This window comes from Pseudonaja textilis, chromosome 1 (assembly GCF_049901715.1).
Source record: "Pseudonaja textilis isolate UNSWEBS1 chromosome 1, rPseTex1.2, whole genome shotgun sequence".
Classification (NCBI taxonomy): domain Eukaryota; kingdom Metazoa; phylum Chordata; class Lepidosauria; order Squamata; family Elapidae; genus Pseudonaja; species Pseudonaja textilis.
In genome coordinates this window covers 113,713,125-113,732,327 of record NC_141990.1, presented here as the reverse complement: position 1 = coordinate 113,732,327, position 19,203 = coordinate 113,713,125, and the positions used below count along the sequence as shown (strand labels likewise).

At 39.4% G+C, this 19,203-nt stretch overlaps 1 protein-coding gene across 1 annotated transcript in view; it reads left to right on the top strand.

Moving 5' to 3' along the window:
• Nucleotides 1-11,020: 11,020 nt before the first annotated feature.
• TTK (TTK protein kinase) overlaps nucleotides 11,021-19,203 on the top strand; it is a 43,176-nt gene continuing 34,993 nt past the window's right edge. The window contains exon 1 of the mRNA XM_087914943.1: nucleotides 11,021-11,138. The gene's annotated coding sequence lies outside the window, so the exon portion shown is untranslated. The remainder of the gene's footprint in view (nucleotides 11,139-19,203) is intronic.

The window sequence follows — 19,203 nt, the reverse complement described above, 5'->3', positions numbered from 1 at the left end:
CTTTGGGCCAGTCACTTTCTCTCAGCTCAACTCACTTCACAGGACTGTTGTTGTGGGGAAAATAGGAGGAAAGAGTATTATGTATGTTTGTCACCTTGAGTTACTTATAAAATAATAATGGTGAGATAAAACTTTAAAAATAATACATAAATTAGTCATTCATTTAGAATACATATTGTTGAAATGTAGGAAATACAGGAGAGAAGGGGGAAAAAGTTCTTTCTTCAATGAGCACATACATAAAACTCACTCTAAAAAGATTGGGGATGGGAGCTTGGAACTTTACAAATTAACATTTGTCTTCCGAATTCTAAAAAAAACCCCTTTATTATCTCTCAGATCAGGGATGGGCAAACTTTTTGGCTCGGGGGCCACATTGACTTTTAAAATTTGACAGACGGGCCGGGTCAGCACAAGATTTTTGGGGAATTACCCCACCCCCCTTCCCCCCTTCTTCTCCTCCTTCCCCTCCCCTCGGAGGCCCTCTGAGTCAGGAGTTGCTATCGCCGGCGCAGCTCCGCGCGGCTCCAGTCCCGCGTTGCCTTGGAAAGGGAAAGGCAAAAAGGAAGAACCGCGGTGGCGCTTTGCAACGGCAGCAGCAGCACCGGAGGCTCAGGCTCAGTAGCTCCTGGTTTTGCCTTTCCCTTCACAAGGCAACGCGGGACTGGAGCTGCACGGAGCTGCACCTGCGGTAGCAACTCCTGACAGCCCCAGCCGGACACCTGAGAGGAGCCCGGGCGGAGGGAAAGCAGTGGGCGTTCCCTGGGTGGTGACCTCGGCCCCGCTGTGTTGAGTGTGCGATTTTATGGTGCGCGGGGTGTCTTTTGGCCGGCCCCAATTTTTTTTCAGAGGGGAATTTTTTTTTCCAGAGGCGGGCCGTATTAAAATGACCAATGGGCCGGATGTGGCCCATGGGCCGTAGTTTGCCCACCCCTGTCTCAGATCAAGAGCAGTCAGTCCTTGAATAGTAAGAATTGGATAATATGCAAGAGCAGGGTTTCTCTTGCTTATGGGAAGAGCTGGGTGGCCATTTCTTTCTGACTATTAGATCAGAAAGTCTTTATTGATCAAATCCAACCAGGTTTTATGTTAAAATAAACAACCCCAGCAGAAAATAGAATGAGTGGTGCATCTTAAATACTTAATAAGTTCCTTGAATGAACAAAAAAAAATAACACTGTGGAATGATTAGCAATACTGCCAACCAGCTTATCTTTTCTTCCTGAGCTGTGGGAGCTTTGGTTTGGGAAAAGCAAATCATACAGATGAAGATGATGAATGATCAAAAAATCATCTCAGGGTTTCTTGTTTTCTTCACAGCCACAGCCATAGATGTAGATTGATAAAAGTATTACAATTGCACCTAGAATTTTGGTCATAAGCTGTGATGGTTATACGTTGAAGCATCCATGTGACCAGACCTGATTTTACGATTGTTTTTATGGCAGTCATTATATGGTAGTGGTAGATCCAAATCACACTGTTGTAAATCAGAATGCATTCTCTCAAATGGGCAGGTTTTTTTTTTGTTGGATATCAGCCAAAAAGTCACAAATTTCAATCATGTGCTACAGGACACTGCAACCAGTCATGAATGCGAACTGGTTGCCTAGTGTCTGAAATGAGGTCATGTGATGGGGGGGTGGGAATGTGATATTTTACAATGGCTGGAAGTGCTTCCTAGCCCTAAATCACATCTTTTGAGACTGTTGTAACTCCAACCAGCTGTTAAATGACCAGTTGTAAATTAAGGATTGTCTGTACTAACAACATACATGGACATACATTGCTTTAGAGTGCTGTGGATTTGCATCTTACAAATTTCATTAATTTTTTGAGTAATACGTTAAAATTGTGTGAACGTACTATCTAGTGTATATTAGGTGTGGTGAATTTTTGCAATATGTATATTGTATTGACTTTGAGACAAGGATATGCCAAACCGGAAGTTTTATGTTGAAATTATAGTCTCAAGTATGATCAGATTTAAAGTATGTCACTTAGCTGGTCCATACTCTGCAGGTGTATGCTATCGTTGCAACATCCATCTCAGTGGGTGAATCACTTAGTTGAAGGTGTGTATCTGTTCAAAGAATAATTTTGCATCATGACTTCTACATTAATATTCAAAGTAATCTTCAGTGGCTTGTGACAACATAGTGGAAAGTACGGAGACTGGATGTTGATTGTGCAATATATATACAATAGTATACATTTTAAAAAATATTCCACTTATTTGTATCTGATTCTCAGAGACTGCCTGGACAAGTATCTGCAGTTTTCTTGGCAAGGTTTTTCAGAAGTGGTTTGTCATTGCCTCCTTCCTAGAGCTGAGAGAAAGTGACTGGCCAAGGTCACTCAAGGTGGCTATGTGCCTAAGGCAAGAATAGAATTCACTGTCTCCTGGTTTTTAGCCTGATGCCTTAGGCACTTCATGAAATGCCCTTTCCTACAATTGTTATAAAGAATTATACTAGACAAAAGAATTCGTTTTTGAGCACTATTAGATAGGATTGAAATAGAATTGTGTACATGTATTAATAAAAATAAATGTATTAACATTTATTAACATTTGACATTTGAAACAGAACAAGAAGTGGAGTGTATGATAAACCGAGCTAAATTTTTGGGTTATAATATGCTGACAGAACAATGGAAAAAATTTGTGGCTGAAAGGATTGAAATTTACACTGTGTTATACTCTTAATATTTTTTAAAAAAATTATGTACCATTGGTATCTGTCATCAGAGAAATTGTCTAGAATGTATAAGAGCACTTCAAATTTATGTTGTAAATGTGAACAAAAAAGGACATTTGATCATATATGGCATAAGTGTAAAAAAGGCAGAAAATTCTGGATTCAAATACATTGATTCAGAAGATTTTAAAGACTAACATTCAATTGAAACAAAAGTTTTTCTTTTGGGATTAATGGACAAAGCGTCGGAAAAAGGTCAGGGAACTTTATTTTTGTGCATAACCACAGCAAGATTATTTAATGCAGAAAGATGGAAAGGTTCTATTTCTATTTTACTCCCCCCCTTTTTAAAAGGATGTCATTATTAAAATGGTATACCCTCCCCCCAAAGGCATTGAAAAATTGTCTTTCTCCAAAGCACAAACTGAGATGGAGAATGCTGATCTCCACTAAGAGAATATTTATCTCACAGTAATGACAGGCCTGTTTTCTGCATTCATCTTATCCCCACTTTCTCAAGAGTGGTAGGATACGTAGTAGAGCCGTAGAATAGATGTAGCATTAAAGCAATGAATAGAGAAAGCTGCTGTAGGCTGTTTAAAGATAAGAATGAAAAGCAGTTTTACAGTTAAACCTGGAGATAGATTGGAAACCAAGCAAACCCCACAACATTTCAAGTTTATAATCTACAAACTCCAGTTAACACAAGTCAGCTGCTCATTTATTGAATTTTCCAAATAAACTTCACTTTAATATACAACACATTATAATAATCTAATCTGGGTATAATGAGCCAAGAATGAACAAAACAAGAAAAGTGAGATAGAAAGGTATTCCCAACTAATCTAAATTTCCAGAAATATAGGGAGGTCTTGATTGGCACTGTTAATGAATCCCAGGAAATGGTCTCATTATTCAGATTCACACTATTCAAAGTGATGTTTCTATGGAAAATATGGAAAATATGGTAATTGGTTCTGGCTGGAATTAGAGTTCTGGAAATAGGCAAGAAACTTTTAAAGCATACATTTGTATATTAATGAAATATCATAGTAAATTATAAAAATATAATTCAAATTTATGGTTAACAAGTCAGAGTACCTATAGAAAGCAAAATAAAAACAAAAATTCTACCATAGATTCTTTAGTATGAGCATGTTCGTTGCAATTATATCAGATTTTTGTCTATTTGTAATAATGACCAGATGTTCTTTTAAAAACGTCTATTGTTTTCCTCCGATGGAATCTTCATTTTCTCCATTTTGTACATACAAAGATTAGCAGCATCTAAAACCCCAAATGTAACAATGCATGTGCCCACAAGATGTTCTGAATATGGAAGTGGGTCAGGACAATTGTGGATACGTGCCTGCAATGGCGTGCTCAGTCGTTTTTCAAGTTCTGTAAGTGATTTGATTCCTCTGGCTTCCCCCACCCCCCAAAATATTCTGAACATGTGGTGGGTCAGGACAATTGTGGATATGAGCCTGGAAGGTGCTCAGCCATTTTTCAAGTTGTGTAAGTGTCAGGCATGGAACAAGGCTATTTCTAAAAATAGGTGTACTGCTCTTTCAGAAGACTTCTAGAATCTTGTTCGAAATACCATTTTTGCAGGTCAAAGACTCATAGAAGGTAACTGCTCTGTCCTACTCCCCCTTAATGGGTTTTTTTTTTGGTCCCAGTAATATGTCTTACAAAAAGGCAGCAGGATCAGGGCTGATATAATCTCCAGGGGAGGTGAGGGCGGGGAATGGTGTTCCACAATCTGAAAGCCATGGCAGAAAAGACTGTCTTCCAAACGATACTGACTAGCAAGTTAGTAGATCCCTTATATGCGTCTCCTGTGAGTCCTGATGGGATGGGTAGGTATAACTGGGGATAGTCTCTCAAATAATCCTGTCCTACACCATGTAGGACTTTATAGATCATTAGTAGCACCTTGAATTTAATCTGGAACCAAACTGGAACCTGCAGAGCAGAGGTATAATGTGCACCAACTGAGGGGTACTCAGAACTGATCTATATTTTGTACCAGTTGAAATGTCCAAATACTCTCCAAGGGCAGTCCTAAGTAGATCATATTATAATAAAGTATTGTATATTCCTATTTTTGATTCTTAACTATATGTAGATATATGAAGGTATCCTTAACTATATGTAGGCAAGCTGCAATTGTGATACCACTTTCCAAGTCCTGCCTGTTAATGACGATGTTATCCACTGAGATGTGTCCAACGCTTGGTGATTCTATGTGCCAAGTCTTTCCACATCTTCCAATGTTGCGCTACTTTGAGGTTCTATATGTTCTGGGTAGTGTCATCTTTGATGGTGTCTACCCACCCTGTTCTGTTTCCTTTTGCTTCCAGCTCTTCCAAACATAACTGCTTTCTCTCGTGAATTCCCCCATTATGACATGGCCAAAGTAAGTGAGACACAGTTTCTTAATTTTGCCTTCCAGTGTCATGTCTGGTGTTATGCACTCCAGTACTTGCTTGTTGGTCACTTTTGCAGGAGGCTTCTTCAGCACCACAGCTCAAATGAGTTGATTTTCTTCCTGTCTTGCTTAATCCACCCAATATATGGACTTTATTGATAGATTATAAACCTGTTGAAAACATTAAAAGGGAAATCCCCTCTCCCAATTATTAGTAAATAGACCATAACAGATATAAGAACAAATCCATGGAAAAGCTACCATCAAAATTAATGTAAACAATTTAAAATAAAAAATTATTATGTAAATACCTGGGAGATGAATGATGGTGTGGGCAATCTAGGGTTAGCATTTCACAAATGCAGCCCCATAGTAAAGAAGATGCCCTTTCTAGTAGCCACAAAGATAATTTTACTTGATGGGTCACATGGAATAAAGCCACCGGGGATGATAAACAGTTTTTGAGCTGGTATATATATGGGAGAAGATGTCCCTTAAGAAAAAAAATTTCTCTAGATTACTCAGGACTTTAAAAAGCAATATCAAAACATAAGGAGGAGGTTTCAAAGTATTTCTAGCAGGACTACCAGCTTTGTAACAGCTTTGTTCCCTATGCCATCCATCTGGTAAACTTGCAAGATTCGCTTTTCTTGCCATATACATGTATGCATCTGAACTAGGCTATGTTGTTTCTCTGTGTCATATAAAGTATGTGAGTATATGCATAATTTTATATGTATTTATTTAGTCATGTTTATGTAGTGCATATTGGAGGTAGTCACCCTTTGAGAGCTGTATGCAACAAAATTTCAATTTAATGTATGTTGATTAGTGTACATTTAAAGTAACAATAAAGTTATTCTAATCGAAGGCTTTGAAGTTTAGTGATCCTACATTAAATATGCATAAAATTGTGCCTTAAATACCCATAATAATAGTAAATATCCATAAATATTATGTTTATTGCATAAAAAGATCCTGTCAAAATTAAAACACATATTTGTTTAGATGGGGTTTCTTCGTCCTCTCATGGCTTGTCTTTTCTTTATAAAGTCAGAACTGTGATACTTAAACACTGATGTGGATCACCTATCATTTGCCTGTCTATTGAGAAGTAAATACTATTGTCCTAATACTAATATACTAACACTAATAATGTTGGACTATCATTCCACTATCTCCGATTATTGGCCCCACTGGGTATGAGGTAATCCAGAGCTTCAGTGGTATCAGGTTTTCCATCCAATTAAAATGAAGTTTAAACAGTACGATCAGGCTGTACTCTTATCAACACTGTCCTGTGATTGACTCACACTTTTAATGGCAAGAAGAAAGGCTGCTTGAGTAAGGCAACTCTTCCAATGTGCTTTCCTGAGAAGTGCACAACTTTGCTTACTAAATGCCAGGCTGCAAATTAGCAGCCTCCTTGCTCTGACCTTAATAGGCTAATTGCTTACTGCTTTCACCTCCAGCATGGCTTCTGTTTTCAAATTAAGGGCTTAATAAAGTGAACAATCTGTGCTAATATGTAATCTTTCTTGTGCTTTCCTCACTGTTCGACTCCTCTTTTCTTGGGGTGAGCATTCCAAAGAGTGGGGTAAAGAATCTGAAGATCTAATCCCTTTGTGAGCTGTGTGTGTCATGCCAAACCTTTCTTGTTGCTATTTTTGCTCAATGCAGCTGATGTGGGGGGGAGAGGATCTTTCTACCATTAAATATTCAAATTTAATTAATATTTTTAATTGATTTTAAATATCTTTGCATCTTCTGTCGATCATTCATTTTCTGGGATCAGACCCAGCATAAGAGATCACCTTGAATTTAATTTTTGGGTCAGATTGTGTAGTTTGCTTATTATTTTATGTATATCCCGCCTTTATTATTTTTATTTCAAGGCAGCACACATACATAATACAAGTAGTCCTCGACTTAGAACCATTCATTTAGTTACTTACGAAGCTACAATGGTACTGAAAAAAGGGACGTAAGACTGGTCCTCGCATCTCGACAATCACACGATCAAAATTCAGGTGCATGGCTACCAGCATGTACTTACAACAACTGCAGCATCCTGGGGCACATGATGACCATTTGTGACTTTCCCAGCTGACTTCTATAGTCTATGGGGGAAGCCAGATCTTCTCAATGATAGTGTAATTCACTTAACAACTATAGCAAAAAGGTCATAAAATTGGACATTAGTCACCTAATAATTGCCTTGCTCAGCAACATAAATTCTGGTCCCAACTGTGGTCATAAATCAAAGACTATCTGTACTTCCTTCTCCTACTCTTCCCCAGCACAACAAACCTGTGAAGTCAGTTGGGCTGACAGAGAATGACTGCCCTGAGGTCACTCAGCCAGCTTTTAAGGTTAAGGCAGAACTAGAACTCACAATCTCCTGGCTTCCAGGCTGGCTGCTAGATTCAACAGTTTCCCCATTTATCTCTTACAGGACTTACACAATGTTTTGAACTGCTTCAGGAATTAGTTCTGAATGATCCGGGATGATTTTCACAATGTTGTTTATTTGGGGAAATTACTATTTTATTTCCTGTTCGGTTTGAGTGAAAATTGTGGCAAGAGCAACAATCCCTTCTAAATCTCCTCTAATGGTCAGTGTTTTCCCATCATTAAGGATTATTTTGTCTTCTGCCTTTTGAGACAAAACAAATATAACTTTTTGCAGAGCCATTTAGATTTCTGTGTTTCTTTCTTCTTTTCTATATGCATTATTGAGAATGCATTTTCTACTATCTCCGTAACCTCCATATCAACATGCAACTGTGACTGCAACTTCTGCTGATAGAAAGGTCCCTGCCCTGATTTTTTGTTGTCACATTTGGTGTTGGAGAGAGAAAGTGGAAGAGACAGAGATTTAAAATGAAAAACATGGATAATGGTATGCAACAGTGGTGGGATTCAAATGTTTTTAATACTGGTTCTGTGGGCGTGGCAGGGGAAGGATAGTGTAAAATCTCCAGTCAGAGGGGGCATTTGCCGATTCTCTGAACTACTCAAAATTTCCGCTACAGATTCTCCAGAACTGGTCAGAAACTGCTGAATGCCACCTCTGGTATGCAAACATTTTTTTTTGCATCAGAAATGCAGGAGATATTTCAACTGTCTGTCTGTCTGTATTCAAAAGTGTAGCAGCATTGAGATGGAACTATTAGAGCCAAAGCTACACTACAATGTAAAAAAAAAATCCCAGGAGGCTGCAGCAATTCACTTTTGTATCATTCACACAAATATGTCTGAGCAGTCATGAGGCTCCAGGAGACAGAAGTTATCATAACTAAGGAAATAGGGCACTGGCCAGATGTTCTTTATTGTTCAGACGGGTTGGAAAGTTGGAAAGGAATTGAACTCCAATTGGGTCATGATGCAAGTGCTGGACTTGCAAATATTTAGTCGGTGTAACAGTCCTCAGTTCATGTTGTATCAAGGAGAGAAGCAATCTAGAGCTAATGAGAAATTCCCTGAGAGTTAGAACAATTAATCAGTGGAACAACTTACCTCCAGAAGTTGTGAATCGTCCAATGCTGGAAGTGTTTAAGAAGAGATTGGACAACCATCTGTCTGAAATGGCATAAAGGCTTCCTGCATGACCCAGGAGGTTGGATTAGAAGATTTCCAAGGACCTTTCCAACTCTGTTATTGTTATTGGCAAACAATAAAAATGCTCAAGACTCGGCTAGGTGCAACTCCTGGATAAAGCTTCTGTCAGCTTGCACTGCAAAAATGACTTTAGTCTTTCAAAGCTCTGAAAAACCTCGACACGATTATGTTTTTAATTATACACAGCCCCCCTCCCATTGCTGTATGAAGGAGATGGGCGGTCTCTAAATTGGATATATAAATACAAAACCTTGGGTTTGGGGTACGCTTTAGGGAAAGAGGGCCAAGCCTGCTGAACATTTAAATTCTCTTAAGCACCCAGAAGAATTTCTCTGAATTACAGATTTCAATCATGACCATCTTTTACCATTCAGTGCATTCCCTTGTCATAATTTCACATTCTCTATTCTCTTTGTATGTTCCAAAATCTCTTGTGCTTATCAGTATATATGGGGAAATGGGAGAAAGGGGTGCGCGAAAACCTTCAATTCTTTCATTAGACCAACATTACAATGCGCGCAGCCCTAAATGATCAAGAAGAGATTCAACCTAGGACTAAGGAGAAATTTTCTGACAGAGAACAATCAACCGTCAACAATCAAAAGCCTTGTCCCAAAGGTGCTTTTTTCAAGAGGCAGCTGGACTTTCTGGGGTTTTTTTTGAAGATGTTTCACTTCTCATCCGTTTCACTCTCATCAGCTTCTTGGTGAAGTATTTTCTTGGATGAGAAGCAAAACATCTTCAAAGAAAATCCCCAGAAAGTCCAGTTGCCTCTTGAAAAAAGCACCTTTGGGACAACCATGACCTGGGTGACTAAGAATCTCCAAAGACAATCAAAAGCCTTAGTAAGACGTCACCTAGAGTACTGCATCCAGTTTTGGTCACTGCACTATAAAAAGATGTTGAGACTCTAGAAAGAGTGCATAGAAGAACAACCAGGATGATTAGGGGACTGTACACTAAAATATATGAAGAATGGTTGCAGGAACTGGGCATATGAAGAGAAGGACCAGGACATGATAGCAGTATTCCAATATTTAAGGGGCTGCTACAGAGAGGAGGGGGGTCAAGCTGATTTCCAAAAGACCTGAAGGCCAGACAAGGAATAATGGATGGAAGCTTATCAAGAATAGATTCAACCTAGAAATAAGGAGCAGCTTGCCTTCAGAAGTTGTGGGAGCTTCATCACTGGAGGCTTTCAAGAAGAGACTGGACTGTCATCTGTCAGAAATGGTCTAGGGCCAGGGGTTTCCAATCTTGGCAACTTTAAGACTTGTGGACTTCAACTCCCAACTTCTACGCATAATCTTCAAAAAAATCTTTCAGGACCAGCTCCTTGCCAAAACTATGGTCACAAGCCACGGTCATCCCCATCTTCAAAAAGGGAGACCCCAGCCTAGTTGAAAATTACAGACCAATCTCTTTATGCTGCATCACCTGTAAAATCATGGGATCAATTATTAACCAATCCATTATCCTCCACTTAGAGACAAACAACCTACTCTCCAATAAACAATTTGGTTTCAGAAAAAAAACTATCCTGTAATCTGCAATTCTTACACTGCAAAAACATATGGACTACAAAACTTGATCAGGCAAAGCAATAGACGCAATCTACATAGACTTCTGTAAAGCCTTTGATTCAGTGGTACACGACAAACTACTCCTCAAACTAAAATCTTATGGTATCTCTGGACACCTGCATAACTGGATAGCCTGTCCTATTGTTTCTTTTATTTTTCTTATATGTATCCATGTATTCATAACTATGTTTTTACGTATACCTATTATCTTGAAAGCAATTGACAAACCAAATAAAATAAATAAACTCCCAGAGTTCCTCAGCCAGCAACGTTGAAGTCCACAAGTCTTAAAGTTGCCAAGGTTGGAGACCCCGGCTAGGCTAGGGTTTCCTGCTTGGGCGGAGTGGGGGGAGTTCCAACCTACAAGGTCCCTTCCAACTCCGTGATTCTCTTTCTCAACGCCATGACCGAAGAGCCTTGAGGCGACAGCAGTTTGCGCCGAGCATTGTTTGAGCCGTGAGCTTATCCACGCCCCCCCTCCGCGCGCCCGAGGCTTCGCTGGCGACCGATTCGCCCGCCTTAAAACGTGTCTTTTCAAGCAATCGGAACCAGCCCTCAACCCCCCCTCCCCCCGTTTCCCCTCCCCGTCAAGAAGCCGCTTGCCAATCAAACGACGATCCAATCCGAAGCGGCCTGGGCCGCTTTGCTAATCTACCGGCGATCCAATCTGACGCAGGCTTCCACCGTGGAGCTAGCCAATCGCCTGCGAGCTGCTCCTTGGTGACGAGATTCAAACGGTGGGAAGGCGGCACCTCCTCCGCCCCCCATCTCTCCACGAAGTGTGTTAATGAAAAGAACGCGGTGAGTTGCTCCGTAATGGCGCTCTTCCCTCCGGGCCTCGGTGAAGTTTTGCTCCCTTAGGGGAGAGGCCTTCCTCTGAAGGCGAGCGCGGTGCTCTTGATGTCCTCCTGGCTTGCAGGCCTTTCCCAGTCGCGCGGACGTTTTCGCGGCCCGTTTTGCTGCTTCCCCCACCCCCGTTCCCCTCTTTGAGTCGCTGCCTTCCTCGGTATATTCGGTTCCTTCCCTCTTCCTCTTCTCCCGGGTTTTGGTGATGTCGGAAAGCCGAGCCGTTTGGGTCCCGCTGATCGGAGCAAGAGCCTGATGTCAAAATCCTCGCCGGAAAAGGAAAAAAAAAAAAAAAGGGGGGGGGCTTGGCTGACTGAGACAAGGCCAATAATGTATTTCCAAGGGGTCAGGGAAACCAGAGCGAGGCTTATGAAGTGCTGCTCTCTCAGGCACTCAGTGTTGTATTTTGGACTGTTTGGGTGGGGAAGTGCTCCTAAAATATTCCATGGCTTTCTGTAGGTTGTGTGGTTTTGAACGTGCAGATGTTTTGCTCTTTCCCATAGCTGGCTTGGTACTTCTCAACTCTGGGGTGCTGCAACTCTCATCCCGTTTTACCAACAAAACTGTATGACTGCTACTACTACCACCTTGAAAAAAACCCAAGGATTTCATTGGGGCTAGATTAAACAGAAACAAAAAAGAATAACCTTGCACTCTTGGCAACCAAATTTTAAATCTATCTGTTAACAAAACAATGGCAGAGCCCTCTTTATTTTCCAAAACAGGATCCTTCAACTGGAAGCAAGCTGGAAAGCAGCCAAATTCAAATCTGCTCTTCCAAAGGGCTGCACAGCCTCTCAGGGTATTACTTTTACTCAAACCCTGATCCACTTTTAATCAAGGGTTGATTCTTGCTTCCCCTAGCAGCAGTGCAGAAAAACTTACTACCATCCCTCTGGGCACAGTTGGGAGCAAATACCCAACAGTGATCCAGCCAGGAGCTGACACATCACTGATCCCTGTAGCTGAACCCTTGGAAAGGAAGGAAGAAAGGAAGCGCTTCCAGCTTGGCCTGGGAAGGTAATTGTTGCCTTGTCCAAACCACTTGCTAGAGAAAACAAAAGGTATCAACTCAGGTTGCCTTTTTTTTTTTTCATTCTGCCATTCAGGATTGCATAAATATTCCAAATGTTGCCAATCAGAACAGGCTCACTTTGTATAATGAGATGGGCAACATATAAATTTAATAAATAATTATATTTATATCAGAAAAAATGTGCAATTAAAGTTGGAAAAGTCCTTTAATTTCCTTTTCTGAAGGAAAAGTCATTTTATTCATGACTATTATCTGCCTCAGCTATTGGAATTTGGATAGGAGCAGTCAATCAAATCAAAAATTCAGATTTATTATAGCCCTGAGGCCAGATGCAAACAAATATTGAATAAAAGAAGTATTACACCCTTCTATATGTATGCAAGTATATAAAAGAAAATAAGTATATGAAATCTAACAAAAATTAAGAACTTGACCTACTAAAATAAATCCAAATAAAATAGTATTATAAAAAGTTTCAATCTTAAGTAGTGGTGTGGCATATCATACAAATGGTAGCACAGAACTGTGCAATTTGAGAGATTTTGAGTCTTGTCTGAGAGTAAGTACATTAAATAGAAATTGCACTCCCTACCTGGAAATTTCTTCAAGACAGGATATATGAGTCTGACTAGAATTCTTATATAGGGAACTTATATAAAAGCATATGGCCTGACTCCGGAAGGCAGAGCCTCCTTGCTGATAGTCCGTAGATCGCATCTCTCTGCGGCTATGGTCAATGCTCTTTCGTTGGAGAGCCCCGATCATTACGTTTAGGGGCTGAAGCTGCCTTGGAGGGGCGGCGGAGTAAGGGGAAGCTGCAAGCCAAGTTGAGGGGAGCCGCATCTCCCCCCCTGGTCTTGGTCTTTTTCCCCCTGAAGATGACTGCAGCAGTGGTTTAAAATGGCCACCCCGAAGAGGAGGACTCAGCTGGATTAAGATATGTGCAGGAGGGAAGAAAGAGGTGGATAACATCTGAACATGTTATGGACAACATGGACAACTGGGCAATACAATTAAACAAAAGTACCCCGGGATTAAGGTAACATGGAATTTTTAAGAAAAGTGAGTGGCGAAATTAAAAAAGGGACAGGAAAAAAAAATAAGAAAACATTTTTGACAGCTAAGCAGGGCTTCGATCCAGGAAAGGAAGAAGCAGGAACTAAAGATTTAACTAAATTGGACTAAAATATTTTGGCAATAAACAGGCATAAAATAAAGCTGGACTTAGGATTGTCAAATAATAATAATAATAATAATAATAATAAAGTATATAAATTGGAGACTGGACTGTGCTGGAATATTGAGGTTCGAAAAACCCTAAATAAAAAAATAGGGGGAAAAGGTGAAGACTTTGTATAATAGAGAGTGCCACCTTTTGACAAAAACTTGAGCTCAAACTAAAGGGAAAGCATCCTGTTTCTGAATGAACTTGTGTGGATATAACATTAAAGAAATATTGAAACAAATTAAGAATCTTAGAAAGTGAAAGCAGAACCAGAATAAAGAAAAAAGCAAGGAAAGACTGACTGTGGGATTGATTGATGTTTTTGGTATAGACCCTGGGCTAATTGAGAACTTTAGAAAATTGAAAGAAGAAAGAAGGAAAGTAAGAGTGGTGTTTTTTTTGCGGACTTTAATGATCATAAAATACAAGAGTGTGTAATGATGATATCTCTTCAGGAATTAAAAATGGAACTTAAAAATATGAGACAAGAAAGAGGCGAATAACTTTGCTCTGTGTTAGAAAAATGGCAATGGCAATTGAAGAACAAGAAGAAAGAGCTTCAGAGGAGGAGTCAACTCAAGGAGAAGGCATTTTAAATAGACAATTAACACAAAGTACACTACAAAGAAGTGGGGAAAGAAGGAAGGTTAAAAAGTTGAAATTTAAGAAGGCAGTCAAAAGGGGGAATACTTGTGAAGTCAGGAAAGGCAGAAAGACCCAGCAGCAAAGGGGAAAGGAAGATATTAAGAAAGAGAGGGATATAAACTGGAATGAGAAAAGATATGGGGAAAAGAGGGGGAGGAGAAGCAGTAAGAAACAGGTGCATGAAATAAAGAAATACGGAAATAGTAAAATGTTGAAAATCAATTGTTTTTTCAGAGATAATGGTTGATGAATTAAAAAGGGGATTCTGCAGGGTGACAAGGGGTGATAAGAATATTTCTGCAATTAAAAATATTTAGAAAATAGGGTAATATAGATACTGATAACTCTTATTAAAAATTAAGGGGGGAAAATATGCTGCGGAATCCAAATAAAAAGATGTAATGATTATTATTGTAACTTCTTAAAAATAATCATTTATTGGGAATCAAGATGAGGGAATAAAGGTATATTTAATCATTGAGGTGTCGCACTAAAAGCAGTAGAAGGGGGGAAACCTATACTTGTTTTTTTTTTCTTTAGTGTTAAAATTTGTATTAATCTAGAATTTATAAAAAGAATGTGTAATGGAAAGGGAATATGACAGACTAAAGAACCAACTAAATAAGTTAATATAGACTATTAAAAGCAAGGAGAGACATTGGTAACCTTTTTTTATTATTGTCATTATTATTATTATTAGGCAAACACATATTTATCTTTATTTTTAAAATAAATATTAAAGGATTATATTTGAAATAATTGAAATGAAACAAAAAGATGTTTCGATTGAGATTAATGAAAGAGGCTAGAGTTAATGTGTTTGTTTCTCTCCTTACTGAAAATTTGGAATGGAAAAGGTAATAATAGAATTAAGTATGCATATATGAATGTATAATTGCTGTCATATTTGTATGTAAAGGTGATGACCTGGAAATATGTTGTCCACTAAAAAGAGATTTTTGTTTTTAATGTGAAAAACTGAAATATATATATATATATATTTTAAAAAAGCATATGGCCTAGAGTTTTTGTTGAACTATCACTACATGGAAATAATGAAAAATATCTAGGTGTACCTTTAAAACATCCATGCTAAGAATGTAGTATCTAACCTGGGTAAAGAGAAGGGCTTATGAAACTTTAAAACTGGAATGGATGAAAAATATGTGGTTGAAAGTGTATGATACTTTACCTTACTTAGGCTAATTTGGAATCTGTATCCCAGATTTGTTGCTTTCTAGCATTATCAAACCCTAATGTGTACAGACTTTCCATAGGGAAGTCCAGCAACTGAGTTTTATCTTAAGACTTTTTAAAGCTACGATAATTTAGGCAGGAGCATTGCAGGCCATGTTTTTTTCTCTCCTGTCAAAATCATGGCCATCACAAAGCACTCCTTACTACTTGCTTAGCACTTTCACATCAACCACTCATCCAGTAATCTTTTGCTGCATTCTAACAGTGCCCCAAACTGCAGGGGCACTTTAACTTCAACCAATTCCATATTCCCCACCCACTCACATTTGTGCACTTTTGGGTATCCTGCACATATTCCAGCTGTCTCCAGCTGACCTTCACTGTCTTCTTGCTGCTGGTGGTCCTGGATCCAGTCCTAGGATTCCTGAGTTTGAGATGGCAGAGAGTTTGCCAGACCAGGCCTGGGAGAAGACAACAGGTTGGTGAAGCACCCTTTGTCGGTTAAGGCAGGAGAGCTGACAGTGGCTCTTTGGGCAAAGCTGGAGGCTGTTTGGGAGGTATTGTTTAGGATGATGGCATAACTGGAGGAAACTGAAGGTTGCAGGCTTCCCGGGGACACAGGGTACACTCTGCAGCTCATGTTGGAAGCAATTCTAGAAACCCAGCCAGTTGGGTGAGTTGAAGTGAAGCTGATTGTGGCAAGGCAGAAGAAATGTGAGGTCCTCATCTAACAGAACTCTCTTGCTTGATCAATTGCAATTGGAAAAAAATGATATTTCAAGGTCATTGTTGGAGGCTTCACTAGTAAAACCTTTTCCGTTAAGAATGGCTTGCCTCTGATCTAACTCTACTATGTGTAGTGATTTATCAGAAACCAATTCTGAAGAATTTTGCTATGCTGATAATATGCAATAGCTTTCTAAACCAAGGATTTTGAGGAAGCGGAATGCATTCTTACCAAGGATCTGAGAACACGAAGCCAATATTATTAGAAGTTGAGGCTATGCTCTAACCCAAATAAAACTGAAGTATGCACCTTCCAACAAAGAAAGAGTTAAACATATTTTTTTTGTAGAAAGAGGATAAAACACAACTCATCCACAATAGCTTGGAAGAATTCTTGACAGATTCCTTACATTTGGAACACACCTTGAAGTAATTGGATAAAAATTGAAAACGAGGAACAACTTGATTAGGAAACATTGCATATAGTAGCACAATCATTAGTATACTCTGTCCGTGAATATTGCTCACCTATTTTATGGTGAAGAAGTTGTCATGCCAAGAAGATTGGTGCTCACCTTAATGACACAAGAATAATATCTGAAACCCTTAAATCTACACTGCTCTCGTGGCTCCATTTTGTTTCTAACAGTTCCCCTCTTGGTCTCAGCTGTCAGAAACAGACAGTTCAAGGGTGGAATAAGATAAACAAGCCAATGACTCCTAGAGATCTACCTTGCACTGAGCTTGGGTTTAGGAAACCAATTTGGAATAGTCTTACAAGATCAGGGGTATAAAACTTGATTTCATTGAGGGCCGGATTAGGGTTGTGTTTGATTGCGATGGTAGGGTTGCCCAGCTTGCCATCACACATGTTGTGGGCACCTGTGGCCTGAGTGTTCTGGCAGAGAAAACAGGTTCCGAGCTCCGGTTTTGGCTGGAATGGCCTCCTGCAACCCTCTGCCAGCAAAAACGGAGCTTGGGAGGGCCACATTTTTGCTGGAAGAGGCACCGCGGGCTGGTCCTTCACTATTTCCAGGGCTCCCCCATGGACTGGATCTAAGAATCTTGCAGGCCAGATCTGGCCCCTGGGCCTTGAGTTTGGCATCTTTGATTTAGATGGCGATTTAAATGGATGACTTTTAATAGCCATAGCCAAACAGATTATGCAGATCCAACAAAACCACCTCCAGGAATGCAGTTGCCTGGAAGTAGCATGCAGAGACATTTCTACCGGCATGCGAGCCATCGCCCCAGATCATGTACATAAACCAACCTCATTTATGTATTTGTTGTAGCATTCTAAACGTGTCTGCCTCCTTAGGAGGAACACTACAGTGTGTCAACAGGAAGTGTGCCAATTTAGACCCCAAAAGCATTTGCTTGTTTCCAAACTCTTGCAAGTCCATATTTGTTCAAGATGCTAGGATCAGTTAAGGCAAGGGAGTGATTTGTTTGTGAAAAAAAAAATCAGTTCAATCAGAGGAACAAACTGAACAAAATCTTTTATTGCCAGTGGGAAAAGTTGCCTAACACTGTGGTGATGTAAATGCAAATTATGCTTCTTCTTGCCTCTACACAAGTGAGATTTGGGGCATTAGGTCTGTTTCTTAATTCTTGTGTGAGAGTGTGGGACTGCCCTGTTGAGAGCAAGATTTTAAAGTAGCAATGTTGCTTAATTTTAAAGGATTATTTAAAATACACTGAAAGATTTTGTGTCTTCATGTGCATATATTAGAAAATGAATGCGAGATTACTGTTGACATTTGCTTTCCAAATTATTTTCATTTCAACTTCGTGGTGGAGTTGTTTATAAGATTATGTTATGCTTATTGTCATTGCCCAGTATGAGTAACTGAGAGTAGTGTTTTTTTTAGCCAATATGCTAAGCTTCAAGTTGCTTTAAAATTATATTAAACAAAAGAATGTATTGTCTAAATTGCAGAACTATAGATAATCAAGTATTGTTGAGTAGTTGAAAGATACCATCTAAAAATATACCCCATCTTTTCTTTTAAATATGGATTTCCCTGGCGATAAGCCACCAAGCTAATGATAAAAGGTTGATAAATTTTGAATCTACAAAACCAAAGGTGATTGTCAAGCATCTACCCCACCATTCCAGGGGAAGCTATCGAATTACAAGGATGCTCAGTACATCGGGCTGATAGAACCATTGACTCTGGGAAGAGCAGAGGAAGGGGACTTTGTGTTTACATAAATAACAACTGGAACACAAATGTTAAAATAATGGACACTCACTGTTCTCCTGATTTGGAGTATGTGGCAGTGAAATGCCACCCCTTTTATCTTCCTTGTGAGTTTAATATTGTAATAACTACAATATATATTCCTCCTGATGCTAATACGACTACAGCTACGAGTCACCTGTTAACTGCTATTAAAAAACAGCAACAGGCCTACCCAGATGGCATGCTGGTGGCTGCATGTGATTTCAATCAAGCCAATTTAAAGACTGTCCTCCCTAAGTTCTATCAATAGGTAGACTGTCCCACTAGAGGGAAAAACATCTTGGATCAGGTATATAGTAACATTATGCATGGATACAGGACTATGCCTTAACCCCATCTGGGACAGTTTGATCATATATCTCTGTTTTTGATTCCATCATGCAGATCTCTTGCCAACAGAATTAGACCATCAATTAGAGAAAGCATGGCCAGTAAGTGCATCTTAGCAACTTCAAGATTGCTTTAGGAGCAATGAATGGGCACTGTTTGAGGAGGACAATATTGATACCTACACCTCAACAGTACTGTTTTATATCAAAAGCTGCACTGATGCTATCACCACCAACAGACAAGTATGGGTGTTTTCTAACAACAAACCCTGGATAAATAGAAAAGTGTCTTTTATTAAGAGCTAAAAATGCTGCTTTTCATTCTGGTGATACATTACAGTATAGAGAGGCAAGAGCTAAATTTTAAAAGGACATCAGGGACACTAAAGCTACATACAGACAGAGGATTGAACATCATTTTGAGAGCTCAGACTCTCGTCAGATATGGCAAGGTCTGCGACAAATTACGGAGCAGAGCAACAAAAATAGTTTGTCTAGCAGTAGTGATTCTTTGGCTGAGCAGCTAAATCAATTCTTCAGTCGCTTTGAGGTGGAAACAGGAACGACTATCATTCCAGCATCTACCACTGATAGTACACCACTAACATCTACC